Here is a 16177-nt window from a genome sequence, read left to right as displayed (position 1 = left end):
AAGGAAAAACAGGTCTTAAAATTGTCTTGCCAAACTAGGGTGAGGCCCGGCAGCAAGTCGGTTTTCTAACAAAATGCAAACTTCCTTCTTGGGTTCCGAAGTCTTTGTGAAGGTGTACCGTCACAGAGAGAGCTTGTCGGTGGCTAGACGGGGAATCCCTCATTGACCTGTGGCTAGAAGATAGATGGGAAAACTCCTCTGCAGAATTACAGCCCAGTCAGCCTGACCTCAGTACCTGGAAAGATTGGGGAGCATGTCATCAAGAAGTCTTGTTAAGCACCTAGAGAATAACAAGGTGATCAGCAACAGCCAGTACAGATTCGTCAAGACCGAACTGAATTTCTTTTATGATAAGGTGATGGCTTTTGTGGATGTAGGCAGAGCAATGAATGAGAGATACCCTAGCTTTAGCAAGGCTCTTGATACTGGCTTCCAGGATATTCTCATTATGAAGCTAAGGAAATTCCTCACTCCATAAAGAAAAATACTGTAAGATGCTGTCACAGATTGCACCACTTTTGAGAGGCCACTCTACTTTGGGACTCCTCGAGAAGGAGCCTTATTCAGTCTCCCACTACTGAAGGGCCCATTGATGCCAGCCCATACTATCTGTAGCACCCCAACCTGGAGAGCTCCTTTTCTTCTGTCAGCTCCTGGAAAGGAGGATGTTTCTTCTTCAAGAGGGGTGGGAATGCAGTCAGAGTGCTGACATCCCTAACAGCCCAGCAGAGTGCTCAGCTCCAAACGATTACTTTTTCTTGAGCCGTTTCCATACTTGGAGACTTTAGACCAGTGGCACCCAACCTTCTGGTCCCTTGGCCAGATGAGTGGCATGAGGTCGGTGCACAGGTTGGACTGCCTTCCATGGCATCTGCTCATGGGGTCAATCTGTGGGTCTGATCCAGTGCCTTATCCTGCACACTTCTTTCAGTCCGTGCACCAGCCCTTCATGGGTCTGAAAATTTGGCGCCCAGTACTACCGATTAACCATTAACACTGGTAGTGCTCTCTAGCTGCAAAATTTTAGGACCCTAGGAGAGTCCCTCGGGTTGGATGACCACCCTAGTGTAGACCATAGTTTCTCAACCTGTGATACGCATCTCCCTGGGGGTACATGAGACACAGGCAGGGGGTATGCAGGCGTGAAAAACCCCCATAGCAAGGGGGTGCAGCCAGACCCCCTGCCACTGCTGGGTTCACATTTGGCTGCTCACCCCCACCCCCAAGCCATCCAAAGGCTGCTGTGGGGGGGGGGGGGGGGGTGAGCACAGAGATACCTGCATACTCCCCGCCAACAGGCAGGTAGGTTTTCTTTCTTTTTTATCCTGCCTGGTCTTTGCGTGGGGGGAGGGGGATGGGCAGACTGAGACCCCCTGAGTGTGGGAGGGGCAGGGTGCTGCCCTGCTCCCTCCTGCACTGTGGAGATTGGCCCCATGACCCAGCCTGCCTGGGGCCCAGTTCGCTGCGGGTGGGAGGGCTGATGGTGGCACCGGGCTCTTCCTGGCGCTCGGGGCAGGATGCGGTGATGGGAGGGGGGCTGCTGCTTGCCCCCGCCAGCACCGCTGCCATCGAGCACAGGGAAAAGCCCTGTGCCGCTGCCAGCCCCTGCCTGTAGCCAGCCTGGGCTCTCGGACAGCTGCAGTAGGCAGCAGTCAGGCTGCAAACAGCTGCACGGGGCTCCACAACCCTGGCATTGGCTCCATGCCGGCAACTGCACGTGAGCCTCAAAGCAGAGAGTGGGTTTATCCCTGCTGTCTGCTCTGAGGTGTAAGCGCAGTCACCGCCAGCACGGAGCTGATGCTGCGGCTGCGGAGCCCAGTGCAGCTGTTTGTAGCCTGACTGCTGCCTACTGCAGCTGTCCGAGAGCCCAGGCTGGCTACAAACAGCTGCGCTCGGCTCCAGAGCTCCATCATCAGCTCCATGCTGGTGGCAACTGCATACGTGCCTCAGAGCAGAGGGTGGGGATAAACCCGCTCTCTGTCTTGAGGTGCACATGCATTTGCCAGCTTGGGGCTGATGCTGGGGCTGCGGAGCCTGGTGCAGCTGTTTGCAGCCTCCCTGCTGCAGCTGCCCAGGACCCAGGCTGGATACAGGCAGTGCTGGCAGCGGCACAGGGCTTTTCTGGGCCGCGCTGCCTCAGGGTCCCCCCCACTATCTGCTTGGAGCCGCAGGATGCTGGAGCCTGGCACAGCTCCGCTGCAGCCAGCCCAGGCACTGGGTAGCTGCTTTCAGCCGCAGAGCCCGGGCTGCTTGCAGCAGGGCTTGCAGCCTCCCAGCCACCTGCTGGGAACAGCCCGGGCTCCGTGGCTGGCAGTGGAGAGCCAAGCAGAATGGCTTCACGTGCCATGCTTGTTCCAGGAGTTGCCCACCCCCACCCTACAGACTTAACGTGCTGAGCAAAACGGCCTCACATGCCATGCTTGGCACACGTGCCCCAGGGGTTGCTGACCGCTGCCCTACAGACTTACCTCACCGTGCCACGGACCTGATCTTCTGAGGTCCCTTCCAGCCCTAATATCTATCAAATCCGTGAAATCGCCCCAACTGCTGCTGCAGCGGCCCCAGAAGCAGCCAACACCACCTGCCTGTACCACAGCTGCGGTTGCTACCTGTCCCTGCTCTCTCCCCCCTTCACTCTGTTCAGCCTCCCCCCTTCCCTGTCTCTCTCTCTTTCTCTCTCTCACCCCTTCCTCCTCTCAAAACTATGGCAAAAAAGTTGGCACGCTGCACATTGAGCAACTCTTTAAATTCCCCAGCAATAATTTGGCGCACCACACTTTGCGCAACACTGGGTTCAGCCCTCCTAGCTTTGGCCAACATCGCCTCAAGCCCAGGTACATTCTTGAGCACCCTGGTATAAAAGGTGGCAACCCTACCCACACCAGATCAGACATCTGCCATATCACGGCCTTATATACACAGCCCTTCTTACATCATATGGATACACATTGGTCTGCAGATATAAAATCCCCTGGACAATTGAGTGTTGGGGTACTTCTGAAAATTTTAATAAGTTAGGGGGTACTTGCTACCTAAAAGGTTGAGAAACACTGATCTAGATAGTGTGGGAGTTGAATCCAGTTCCATGTGGATCAGCTGACAAAACCACAAGGAGAGAAATACTGGGTTGGTAGATCCGCTGAAGCCAAGGAGACGTACCAATAAGAGCCTGGTAAGTTCTGTGTCCCGTAAGGAAATAGGAAGTGTGTGGACCAGTGGTCCATCGTTACCAATGGCTAGCTCTTTCACAGGGGGCTTCAAAAAACCCTTCAGCAAGTATTTCTTGGATAAGCTGTTCACAGGAAAAGTGTTTCTAATGGAGACTAGTTGATCCCTTTAATGAAGTATTTAGTTCCACTAAAACATCATCCCCCTTGAGTAGCTATATAAGAGGCTGGGTATGCACAAATCAACATCTTCAGGATTCTTGTAGGAGAGACCCATTTCCCATAATTGTGCATATGGTTACACATTGTCATAAAGTCTACAATATTTACCCCCATCTTCTACGACGAAGTATGCCTTATTTAGCTTTTATTAGTAAGCTGTATTTAAGCATGTGAACAAAATGTACGTTAGTAAATGAGGCCTAAAATATCTATCCAAAATTAAGACGCACACTGCAAAGAATCACTTGAAAAGCTTCGAGTATCACTAGGAAGAATTTGCTGGTTGAACGTAGGAGAAGGAGATCCAGGATCTAGATGTGAGCGCTCGGATAAGGGTTCTTCAAATGCGGCATGTGTGTTTTGCGGTTTTGATTATTTATGTGAGCTGCAGCCAGTTTTCTTCTGTTCGTTAGCGGGGTGTTTGCTATTGATTATCACATCAGTCAGATTCATGCTTATTGCTGTAAATAGTGTTGATGCCAGTGCTCTCCACCAAGTCCGCTAATGGTCTGTTTTTGATAAAGGATGAATCTGAAAAGAGGTCAGGCTGGCTCAGTGTTTGTGTCTGAGGATATTAATTAGCACCGAGAGAACTGCTCTTCACCATTACTCTTAACTCAGAAGTTATGAGTCAGTTTAATGGACTGAACGCAGCCAAGGCGGGAACAGGCAGGGCGCTCTGGGAATACAGCTGTGGCATTAAACCTGAAGATAAATTTGTCAGGGTCCCCCTCCCTCGTTCTGTGAGACAGGATTCCCACTTTAAATCTTTAAAAACCTTAAAATGTTACAACTGATTGAATCGTTGGGCGGGAGATTTACCTCTTGCGAAGCTGACCTCTTCATGCACACGACAGGGATGGCTTCAACGGATGATTTAACAAAAGGGCCACTTGAACCAGTTGCCACCAAATATTCCCTCCCACAAAAATACAACTGGCATTGTGCAATGTGGAACCGGTGCAGATTTACAGTATTACAGCAATATTTCAAGGGCCTGCTTTTGAGTCAGGCTGGGATTTAACAGGTGTAATTTTGATAGTGCAATTTAATTGTACTCTTTCCCCACCCCCATCTATACCTTCTGACTACCCAGCTGTATCTGCAAATCCAGCATCTATGTGCTGAATGCCTCTCCATTTGCTCTTACTGCTAAATATGGCCACTGTTAATTGTGCTTACAACGTGAGATGCCAGGTTGAAGCCTGCTTTTTAAGAAATACAGCTGTGAGGAAGCTGTTGACTACTGTGCATGTACATTAGATGACACAGGGAATTGGCAGAAGGTGCATGAAAAATCCCGGAGCTCTAGGTCTGAAATGCCGGCTTTATTCTGAGTGTACCAGCCTTCCCTCCCACTCCCCTCTATTTTTTATAAAAGTAACCCTTGTAGTTGCAAGCTAGAGGCATGCACTGTACACTTTTCTGATTTGCAGGATTACTTGCTGTTTAAGGGTCCAAATTACAGTATCGGCTGAGCACTGATATTGTGCTATTAGTCAAGACTCAGCCCCAGTTCCTGTTATGGGAAATCTAGCTGAGGAATCCTGCATAAGAGCCTTTCTCCTTCCTTGCTATCCCCAAAAATGTCAGGGGTCCCTACATCTCTGGCCTTCCTACCCCCTCCCCCTCCAAAAAAAAGCTGCTCATGTTAAAGGTAGTGGTTTTAAAAGGCTTTGGTTTTACATAGGACCTTTGCACTCCAGATAACTCGAGTGTTTGACAAAGTAATGAGATAAATACAGTATTCAAGAAGTAAATGCCTAGGCAGAGCTGTAGCCATAGTTACCTGGGCGCTCTTTCACTGCATGTTATACACATCCTTTGGATAAGTGCACTTCAAGGGTTAATGAAATTCTGCATCCAGTAGGTGTGTTGTGCGTACTGAGCTCAGATGAGCTAGGATTTTGGAAAGCACCAGGAGAGGGGTTCTGTGGGAGCGTGTGAGCCAAAGTCTGCTCCCTTGCTGCTAAGATCAGTAATTGGCACTCCGCAAGTACTCTGGGCTGTGCAAACACCTAATGCTGTGGTGCTCAGATGAGCGGTGCGGTGCTGGTCTGGGGGCTGGATCCCACGTGCAGGGTTGGCATGAGGGTGTGATCCTGCTCTCTGACCCAACCCTACGTGCTGGCTCTTGCCACATTCCTAGCCCGGCCACATGCGTTGAATCTGGCGACACGTTTGTAGTGTGCAAAGCCATATCATACAACCCGTGGGACTTTCCAGTGTTCTAGATATCAGGCAACAGGGAAGGCATTTAACGTTAGCATGGCTCCCCTGCTGCCAAATATCCAGAGCCGTGGGGAGCCCCATGGGTCAAATGCCACACACTCCTGACCTGATGGATCCTCTTGGCATCGCTGTCAAGTAGATGTAATCTTCTCATTACACAGTTCAAAAATGTAGGCAGCATAATTGAGACTTGCCCGCAAGCATGCGATGAGCAGGGATCTGGGTTTTCTGCTTGCCACGGAAAAATGCAAATGTTCTCTTTGCTTGAGAAAAACACAGGAAGCAGCAGGTTTCCCTTTGCAGGCTGGCAGAGCTCCAGCCTGCAAGGGGCTGCTTGGGGTGGGGGGAGCGGGATCCAGGGGGGCACCCTGTGCATGTGTGTACACGCACGTACGCAGGGGTGCAGCCATATGGCCAACCAGCGGTGGAGAGTGGCTCCTCCAGCTGCCTGCAGGTAAATCTATGGGGGGATAGGAAGTGGGAGAGGCATAGGTGACACAAGGGAGTCAGATTGAGGCAGTAGTGGCCACGATGAGGGAGGGAGTAGGGCTGGGGACACTGCCCAGCTGGGGCCAGGGGGGAGTGAGGGGCACTGGTAGGGCCAGGGGGCTGTGGGTCAGGAGCAAGGGGCACTGGCAGGGCTGGGGCACTGGCACATCAGGGCTGCTCAGCAGCACAAAGCAGCCGGGGGGAGTGGGGAGGGAGACGGCTGCAGCCGGGTCCACACCGTGGTGAGCAAAGGGGGCAGAAAGAGCTCTGATTTTTCCATGATAAAAAAACCCCAAATCAAATGCCAAAGTATACAGGTATTTAGAATTTATTTTATTATGACGATTGAGGCACTAGTAGGCTTCTAAATTGCTTTAAAATTGTAAATATCTCCGTAAAACATTGTATTCAGCTTATATATAAGTGTCATTTCATTTTAGTCACAGAAAAACGTGGATTTGGGATTTGTAATAGGAGAATTTTGGATTTTTATTGGAGAATTTGATTAGACTATTTACAGCTGGGCTAGTGCGGTGGCTTGCAACTGTCCCATTCGGGCTGGCTCCAGCAGATCAGCTCACGTGAGCAAGGAGCCCCTCTCTTCCTCCGTTTTATCCCTCTAGACTTCCCATTATATTGTCGTCTTGTGAGTTCTAGAGAGCGGTTAGATCTAGTGGGGAAACTTCACGTATCACCTCTCATTTCCAGGACACAAAATATTCTTCCTTTCTTTGTTTATTCCTGATGGAAGAGGTGACCCAGAGAGGTGTCGGCATCTCCATCCCTGGAGGTTTTTAAGACCTGGTTAGACAAAGCCCTGGCTGGGATGATGTAGTTGGGGCTGGTCCTGCTTTGAGCACGGGGTTGGACTAGATGTGACCTCCTGAGGGCCCGCCCAACCCTCATTTTGTATGATTTCCTCCTGAATCCCTTGGAGTCAGCATTTGGCATCCTAGTCTCCTTGCTATTGTCCAGCCACCTTTTCTCCTACATTAGCATATCTCCTCAGACTTCAGACGCTGCAGATCTTCCCACACACCGTACTATGATACTGTATCTTTGGCCCGCACTCCCACTTCTTCCATGTACTGTCAGCGAGCCTTTCCTTCAAGCCTTGGACTGGAATGGAAATCAGCTTTTTTTGTTGTTGTTTTAAAGGGTTGCTAAAAGAAAAGGTCGCATCTCTCGGCAGACAGCGGCGTGTGAGAGCAGTTATTAATGGCTTGTATGTCATCGTTGAGAGCAACGAGGCAAGCCCTGATTGACCTGACGCTTAACTGAAAACCTCCTGACCCTCTCAAATCAAAGGAGGCCCCCCCCACTTCAATTATTAATAATCGTACTTCTCGGGCACAAGTTATGCTGCATGTCAGGTCATATCAAGCAAGCATTGGGTCCAGATATTCAATTAAAAGGCCTTGCCGTTCTCCACTGGTGGAACGAAAGCAAATTAACCTTTCAGTAACATCTCCAGATAGCTTTCTCAAAATCACCTATGGTTTCAATAACTTGCGCAGCTGCATGAATTGTGTTGGTTTAAGCACTATCTATTTTTCAGTTCTTATCTTCACAGTGATTGCACTTGGCCTATCTGTCCTTGATTGACCAAGTAATATCCTTGTTTTAATTGCTTGAAATTCTCGACATGGAAGCTGCCTTCCTTTCCTCTCCTGCCTGCCAGCTCCTCTGTTTGTTTTGATAGGTGCATAATGTGCTGCTTTTGCTTCCTAGAGTAGTTGTTTTAAACCTATAATGGAAGGCTGTGTCTCTCCCTGTTGTTCGGAGGGCGATTACGGAGAACAGGAGACGAGGAGTCAGGGCTCTGGGGCTCCATTCTCTGCTATGCAATTTGTACTGTACAACCCGTCCTGAAAAGCACTCGCAGCTTCCATGTGCTTTGCTACTGAATGCAGTCAGCACTTCCCCAGTGTGGTCAGTACCTACCAGAACTGAACCTGTTGAGCAGGTCACCCTCTCTTTGACTCGGTTGATCTTTGAACCGTATGAAAAAGGGAGAAACCAATGCCTACTGATCAGGGGCAATTTGTGACGACTCGTGTCCATCAAAGCTTTTGGGGATGAGAGGTGCTAAAGGTGGGTGAAGAAGTGAAACCATTTTCTGTTGTATGGAGAAGAGAGCGCAGGTCATTATTGGGATGGCGCTGATGAGTTAAGTTGGCAATCAGTTGCACCCTGAAGCCATCTGCAGCCCTAAGCACACGAAGGTATATTGAAACGGTCCCTTTCAAAATGGTGCATCTTCAATCTATTTACTAAGTTGGTCAACTATCAAACTACTTATGGCTTCTGTGTACAGTATTGTATAGTGTGTTGTGTGTGAAAATTATCGTAAACAGCCAGGTTAAATGTATTGGGTCCAGTTTTCAAAGATGCCTAATGCCTGGTCTATACAGTAACTTGCACTTGTATGAGAATTTCGTTTTGGACTCCATAGATTAGAAGATCAAAAGGGACCGTTGTCATCACCTGACCTTGCCTCATGTATACAACAGGCTAGAGCACTTCCACAAACTAATCCTTACTTGAAGTGGAGCATTTCTAACTCTACAATTATCGTCTTTGCCTATTTGGGAAGTGGCACGGTGCTGGCTTTCTTCCACTTTCCTGGAACTTCCCCAGCGTTTTGATGAGTTCTCAAAAATGAATATTAATGGTCCGAATTACTCAGCTTTTTAAAAACCCTTTAACGCAACTTATCTGGACCTATTTCTTGATTTTATAAATGACTAACTTCCATGGCCTCTGTTTAATATCCTACTGATCACTTGGAAGGGAAAGTGCTTTATTTTCCTTTTGTGATATGACTACATTATCCATTTTTTCCTCAAATATAGGGCGGAAATATTTATGCATTACTTTTGCCTTTTCTGTATTAATATATGACAGTTCTTCCATTACCATCTAGTAATGGATCACTATTAGGATTCCTCTTGCTCCTCATCTATTTAAAACTTGTCCTGATTGTCTTTATCTCTGCTGCCTGTAGATTCCTATTTGTGTGCTTTTGCTTTCCTTATCAGTTTTCTATAATTGTTAATTTCTGATTAATGTTCATTACTGTCAGCTTCACTCTTTTCCCATGTGTTATAGCTAGGATAAACTCCTTTCTGTATGGAAATCAAAATAAAAAGCATATACTGATATAAGCCCATTTGTAGTGATAGAACTGTGTCTACTCTGGAGGGACTGTATCATGTTAACAATGTGGATATAATTAAGGCCATGGATCTTTTGCATTAGGCACAGCCTTAAGTGGCTTAGACTCTTAAGGATAGGAGGAAAAAGACTTAAGCCTTTAGGAATCCAAATCTTTTGAAAATGAGACATGGGTCACTCAGGCGGTTTGGGTAAAATTTTACCCAGATGCATTATAAATTCAATATGGTGAAAGTTAGTCAGGTGGCCAGTATCTGTTTCACACACTACTCTTGGGACCTCTTGATAAGTACCATCTGCTCCCAATAATTTACTGCATCTGAATTTCTAAAAGTTTCTCAAGTTTTTCCTTTTGAGCTTTTGACATCTCTAAAGGACACACTTAGTTAAAAAATCCCTTAATAGGAACATTGTACTCCGGCCAAAACAGGGACAGGATGTTCCTTTGACTTCTTCATTACTTGAAAGTCCTTTTTTTCCCCTAATTAACCCCATCACATTTCTCCTTCGCTATTTTGGCTGCTCTACAATTGCACATGTTATCCTTTATGCCTGATGTGTTAGGACAAATATCTGCAATCATTTGCAACAAACAGGGTGGTCAGTTTGTTTTGTCTTATTTTAATTCTCACCTTTACTTGGTTTTGGTTTTTATTGCCTTTCCTCAATCTGTTCACTATTAAGGTAGGTTCCTTTTACAAAAGGAGTATTTATTAGATCTAGTCAACTTGAAGATATCTCTGCTTATTATTTTGCTTTGCTTGATGATGTGCAATCAGTTGGTGCCATGGTGTTCTGAAACAGCATTCCACTTAATTTGAAATTTTCTCTCTAGCTTGCCATTAGGATGACAGGATTGCCTTGAAATCTTTAAAATATACCTCTCCAAATGGTGCATCCTGCTTTTGTACCAGCCTCCATTGTTCAGGAGTCCCTGATACCCAGTAGTGTGCTCACAACCTGTGGACCCCTGCATTGCACAAATCTAAATCTGTTCTTTACCGCTTATTTCATAAACACCAAGACAAGATACTCTGAAATACAGCTGTTAATACAATCAATAGATTCAGCACATGAGGATACCAGGTCAGAAAAATGAAAAGAACTCGTCTCAGGATCAATATAGCCATTATTTCCCCAAATTCCTTGATTCTCTGCAGTGTGTCCCACTGGTCAGGCAATTCAAGCCCTTCTGGATGATGTGTGGTGCTGAGGCCGTCCTGGAAATTGCCCTCTTGATGGTTTTAATTCCCCAGTATTCTTATCAGAGTGGGAGATACGGCCTCTTCTTTCACCCTGTGACCCTGTCCAGCCTGTGGTGCTCTCCTGCAGTTGTTCCCAGACCAACTAGTGACTGGAGGGAGCACATCCAAGCGACTTGTACAGCAGCTTCCATTGCAGTGATGGACAATGCCAGGTGCAAACAGGTAGTTCTGCTGTCCTAGAAAGTTTCACTAGTTCAAGGCAGCTGCCTTCTTGGCTGGCCCTCCACAGGATAAACTGAGAGCCTCCAAACATGAAGCATGAGCTGTTGCTGCTTGATCTATAAAGCAAGGCTCTCTAGCTAGGATTGCAGTATCTTTCTATCACCCTTGCAATAGAGGGAAATCAGCTGCATGCTGTTGCACTTTATCTCTTGCATCCCTTTCAGTGCATATGATGCCTTCATGGGATTTTGCATAGGAAAGGAATTCTGGTCAATTATACTGAAAAATGATTAAGGGTTTTCTTTGCCTTGACATTTCTGGATGTGAAATTTGGGACCCTGCACAGTAACTGGGTTTTCAGAGAACTAAGTGGTCCATACTCTGAGAACCAGTCCTCTATCATTCCTGAAGCTGGACTACCAAGAAAGCAGTTCAGTTCTCAAAGTCTGACCCTGACCTTGGCTACAGCTCCTGAATCCAATTCTGATGCCAGACCGCCTCCCATCCCCTGTCAAATCTAACGTGGACTGCACCCATGTCTCACGTGTCTTACCACTAGGTAATTCCACCCACATCCCAGTTTCCTATATGTCCCTGTTTCCACCACCCACATCCCTGTTTCCTGCTTTGACTGCATTGACCTTGTCATAGGAACCCGAACTCTTCCAGACAAACACCTTCATCTTGACTGCAACCCAGAGTGCCCAAATGCTGTGGCCCAGTTTAAGGGCACGTGAACCGATCCCAGTTCTCTCATAAATAACCTTGTGCTGCCAAAATAAAGCTGCGGTCCACCAAGCCAAATGGGGTGAGGGGCAGGGGAACCTCTCCTCCCTAGAACACAATGGGTCTTCTCCTTTGGAAAACGCTCCTGTCGTCCGGCTTTCCCACTGGGGACGGTGGCTAAGATTTTCAAAGTTGCCTGAGAAATTTGGGCTCCCAGGTCTGTACTAAAATTAAAACCCTAGGTGATTGCTAAATGTGTGGGATCGAACCTGGCCACTCGTGACATCTCATCCACGCCTTCAGACGCTAAATGTTTAATCGCTTTCCATTACAGCCCATCTGGAAAATGACTACACACTTTCCTATCTTAACATACAGCGCTTGATCATTTCCTCTTTCTGCATTCTAGTCTCCACAGTAGTGTGAATACTTTAAAGAAAAGTGTGAGAGTGGGTGTGAAGAGGGAGTGGTGGGAATAAGTTTTCCTTCTGTCAAAGTAAAGATTTTGTCCTCTGCTTGTATGTGCATGTGTGTGCACACACTTTAAATAGAAAGCTTGAATTGGGTGACTTCCAGTTTTCGACACTTGGCAAGCCTTTTAAGTTGTAACAGATGATGTTCTGCTGTTCCATATGATGTGCTCTTCCCACATCTCTCTTGATGACTTCTTGAAGCTCCTTAAGGATTCAGCACAAAATTCACATCTGTTCCACAGATAGATGTCCAGAGCTAACGAAAGGCCCATCGGACTTGAAGAGTCGGTGATGCCAAAAGCCATATGGTGGTGTTTTTAGCTTTGTGATCAAAGTGCAGGGACGAGAGCACTCTGGGCCAAAGGTGGTGAGGTGTGAAGTGGTGTAAGCCACACGTTGGCAAATGCAAAAGTAATTTGCAGATTGGAGTGGGATGATAAGCATAAAAGTAAGGAAGCCATGGGTAACCTAGTGAAAGCAACTCTCAGGAGCTGAGGAGCATGTAAGATATAGGTTAAAACTGGGAGGATTAGAGTTTTTACCAGTGACTGTGAATCGTGACATCTGCTGAGTCTCCTCAGCATTGCATTATTGCCTACAAACCCTGAACTTGCTTACAGCACTTGGAAGACCCTAAGCAATAGTCTAGATCAGTGGTTTTTCAACCTTTTTTTTAATTTATGGACTCCTAAAAAATTTCATGTGGAGGTGCTGACCTCTTTGGAAATTTCGAATGGAGGTGTGGGCCCCTTCGAATTGTAAGGGGCGAGTATGTACGTACTTCTCATTGATCCTAGTCCTCTTTCATGGATCCCTTAGACATAGTCGTGAACCCTCAGAGGTCTGTGGACCACAGGTTGAAAATCACTGGTCTAGGTCATATAATACTCTTGTCTAGCCTTCAGAACCCATAAACCTTTGCCTGAACCAAATAACCATCTTGATGTCTTGTGTTTAAATATTGCCCTGCGGTACAGGTTAATAATTGCATGGTGGCTATAATTGTTGAATGACTGTTGACACCCGTCCCTGCCCCCCATGAGTATGTTAATCTCCTTTTCAACATCTTCACTGCCATCCTGGCAGCATTATTAATTGCCATCTGTTGACCACTATGAAATGCCAGGTTGCATTTGTAATACAAAGTGAGCTGTCTTGTGTCTGAAGGGATGCTCTTGTTATCTCTTGGCTTACCACGGATGTCTCTGACGAGAGGGACCTGTTGTAAACCCAAACTCTCAAAGTTGTTCATGGCTTTAACGGATTGCCATCCTCTGTGGATTGGGCACTAGGGGAATAATGCATCAACCAATGCATTACATGCATTGTGTTGTCTGAAGGAGATTTGCTAACTTGGAGGAAGTCTTTAATTAAAGTTGCATGTTTCCTATGACACTTCTGTTTTCTTTGCATGGGTTACTTAATGAGCTTTTGTAAAATTGAGATTCCAACTCTGGTTGGAAAATGCGCAACCCTCCCTTCTCCCTTACAGTTTCTTTGGGCTAGCGCAAGGGTGTTCAACTGCCAGTCCATGGGCTAAATGTAGCCCATGGAGTCATGACATCCTGCCCATGAGTTTACCCACAGGTCAGAAAATTTGGTGATGGGGAAGTGGTGGCAATTAATACAACCACCCTCCCCAGTTGCCAAATCCCCAGATGCCAAGTCCTGCCTGGCAGGTCAGAGCTGGGCCATGTCCCCTTCCCTCTGTATGGCAGGGTGGGTGCTGGGCTGCACCCCCTTACCCTGCTTGGGGCTGTGTCAACTCCCCACCCCCACACATCGAGATCAAACCCCATTGTCCCTTGGGGCTGGGCCATGTCCCCTCTTCCTGTATGGCTGGATTGGAGCAAGGCCACATCCCTTCCCTCCACCAGCCAGGTTGGGTTGGGGTAGCATGAAGCCCTCTCGCCCCACAGTGAGGCTGGGTTAGGGCCAGGCTGCCCCTGCACCCCTCTGCACAGCCAGGACCACCTGCCAAACCTAGCCCGCAGACAGACCAGGTATTGCCCATCCAACTCGCCACTGGGTTTGCTGATGGGGATCTTTGTCGGGTTAGAAGGACAGAGTTGAGTGTGCTTGCAAAGTGACCTGAGTTATCTGGATGAGCGAGAGCACACCTCTCATGGGTGCTTGATTCTCTTCTGTTTCTGAAAAGTTATCAGGCATTGGTGCCAACTCCCATTGTATTTGTTTTCAGTAGCACCAACAGACTTATCTGAGCCTAGGCCACTGTTTTACATTGTACAAAGTCTGTTTGGCAGCAGGCCCAGCCCTGAAAAACCTTATGTTCAAACCATCTGGCAGAGGGTGGGATGGAAACGAGGCAGAGGGGTAATGTGACTTGTCTTGGTTGCACCGCAGATTGGTGACAGACCAGGGAACCGAACCCAGAATCCTGGGTTCCTTACCTGTGGACCACGCAGGCGCCTTGCGTCCTCGGACTAACACCAGAAATACTTAAGAAAGTACCACGATAGTAGGTATGCTATACTGCTCCTGGAGTGCAGCTGCCCTGTGCCACGTATAAGTTCAGGGCATTAAGGATGGGACTTTTAAAAGTGCCTGAGTGACTTGTATCAAGTCAGCAAGCTACTTTCATTGGTTTTTGCTGCTTATTACTGACTTTCCGTGGGATTTGAGCTGCATAAGGCATATATGCATTTTGAGAACCCCATTCTAAAGGAAGAAAGGTCTTTATATTTTGAAAGCAGAGTTTGTATCACAGAAATTGTAATTTGGCCAAAGATTTCAGGGTTAGCAATCTTCCCTTATGAAAAGCATTGCGTGATCTCTGACACCAGCACCTTGGTTTAACATATCGTAGACCTGAAAGACATGCCCCTTCCAATAGCGGAGCGCCTTTCAACATGGTGCTAGGGCATTTGTTCAGTACTGCCTAAGAAGGAAGACTGCTGCTTATTAACCAATATTTTACAATGATGAATGACAATAAGAGTAACGTTAGCTGCACGGTGTGCTTGTAGGCATCCAGTTGCCTACATGTTGCCCTTTATTATTTGAAGGCAGAGGCAGGAATGCTTCTCTGTTTAACTTTGCACCTTTATGTTGCAACAACACTTGGTTGACAGAAGTTGGCCAGTTTCCTTGTACTAACTGAAAAAGAAGAGCTTTGACAGCTCGCTTGCAAAAAAAAAAAAAAAAAAAATCTCTCTAAATTCAGTTGGGAAGAAAAAAAATCACTGTATATATTTTAGTTACTTACGTTTGCTTAGGTGTATCTAATGCAGAACAAAATATTTAAAGAGTAGCTCAGATCAGTCATATACATAGCTGCTGACCCGAGAGAGCATAAAATGGAGCGTTGTCTCTAATAAAGAAGGTAGGCTTTACGTTCTTGATGTGATTTCCCAGCCACCTCTAAATTATCTGAGTGAATTTCGTGCCTGTGTAAGTGTGGGGCTAGCTGGCCTTTAGATTGAAGACCACAATGGTACAAACAGGGATTGGTCAGTCTTCCCCACAGTTTTCTCAGGTCTCCTCAGTGCCGGTCCCTTAACCCCCATATTTGTAAGGTTTGTGGTTTCCAACCCTGCCCATCCTTTCAAACTGGGCACTGCCCTTTAATGCATGGATAAATGGGCAATTGTAACCTCAGCTCCAAATTCGGTTCCATTCTCCCCGTGCAAGAGGCCGGTGCAGTGACTTCCTCCTCCCTGCAAAGTCGGGCCTGGCTCAGGCAGGTGGTTCTCCAGTGCTGTCAACTATTTGAATATTGAGGGAGACTGGTGTCCCGGGAGCTTCCCTTCCAGTTTCCAACCCTTGAGGCCATCGCTTCTCCCATTCGCGACTGCCCCTTCTCCCATTTGCAAACTCAGGCCACCTGCGAGGCAACTGCAGGAACTGTGAGTGTGGAAGTACAATAGTAGGAAAGGAATTAATTTGCATGTAGCTCGCTGTCTAATGCTAGTTAAGTGACAGGCGTGAAAGAGGATACCCCTGTGTCTTGGTCCTCATTCAGAACAGCACTTAAGCACATGCCTGAAATTAAGCGGACGATTAAATCTTATTGGGATCAATGCGACTCAAACTCATGATTAAGTCATCTTCCTGATGACAGCACAGCAGACTGCTAGTATCCCTCTGCTCAGGGTGTGAGAACCTCTCATCTGTAATTCCTTTTAATGCCAATTTTTGTCTGATTCACCTGCAAGCTTGTCTTTGAGTTTTCCCTAATGTCTCTCTTTTTTTTCCCTTTTTTTTAATACAATGAATTTTACATTTTTTTTTTCTTTTTCTTCCC

At 47.0% G+C, this 16177-nt stretch overlaps 1 protein-coding gene across 3 annotated transcripts in view; it reads left to right on the top strand.

Annotated features, from left to right (window-relative positions):
• Positions 1 to 16177, top strand: part of PDIA5 (protein disulfide isomerase family A member 5) — a 192202-nt gene that overhangs the window by 157626 nt on the left and 18399 nt on the right. The window lies entirely within an intron of this gene.

The sequence above is a fragment of the Crocodylus siamensis genome, chromosome 4 (assembly GCF_052110815.1).
Source record: "Crocodylus siamensis isolate JL-2025a chromosome 4, ASM5211081v1, whole genome shotgun sequence".
NCBI classification, from domain to species: domain Eukaryota; kingdom Metazoa; phylum Chordata; order Crocodylia; family Crocodylidae; genus Crocodylus; species Crocodylus siamensis.
Note: the sequence above shows the minus strand (reverse complement) of the source record. Positions and strands in the feature narration are given on the sequence as shown.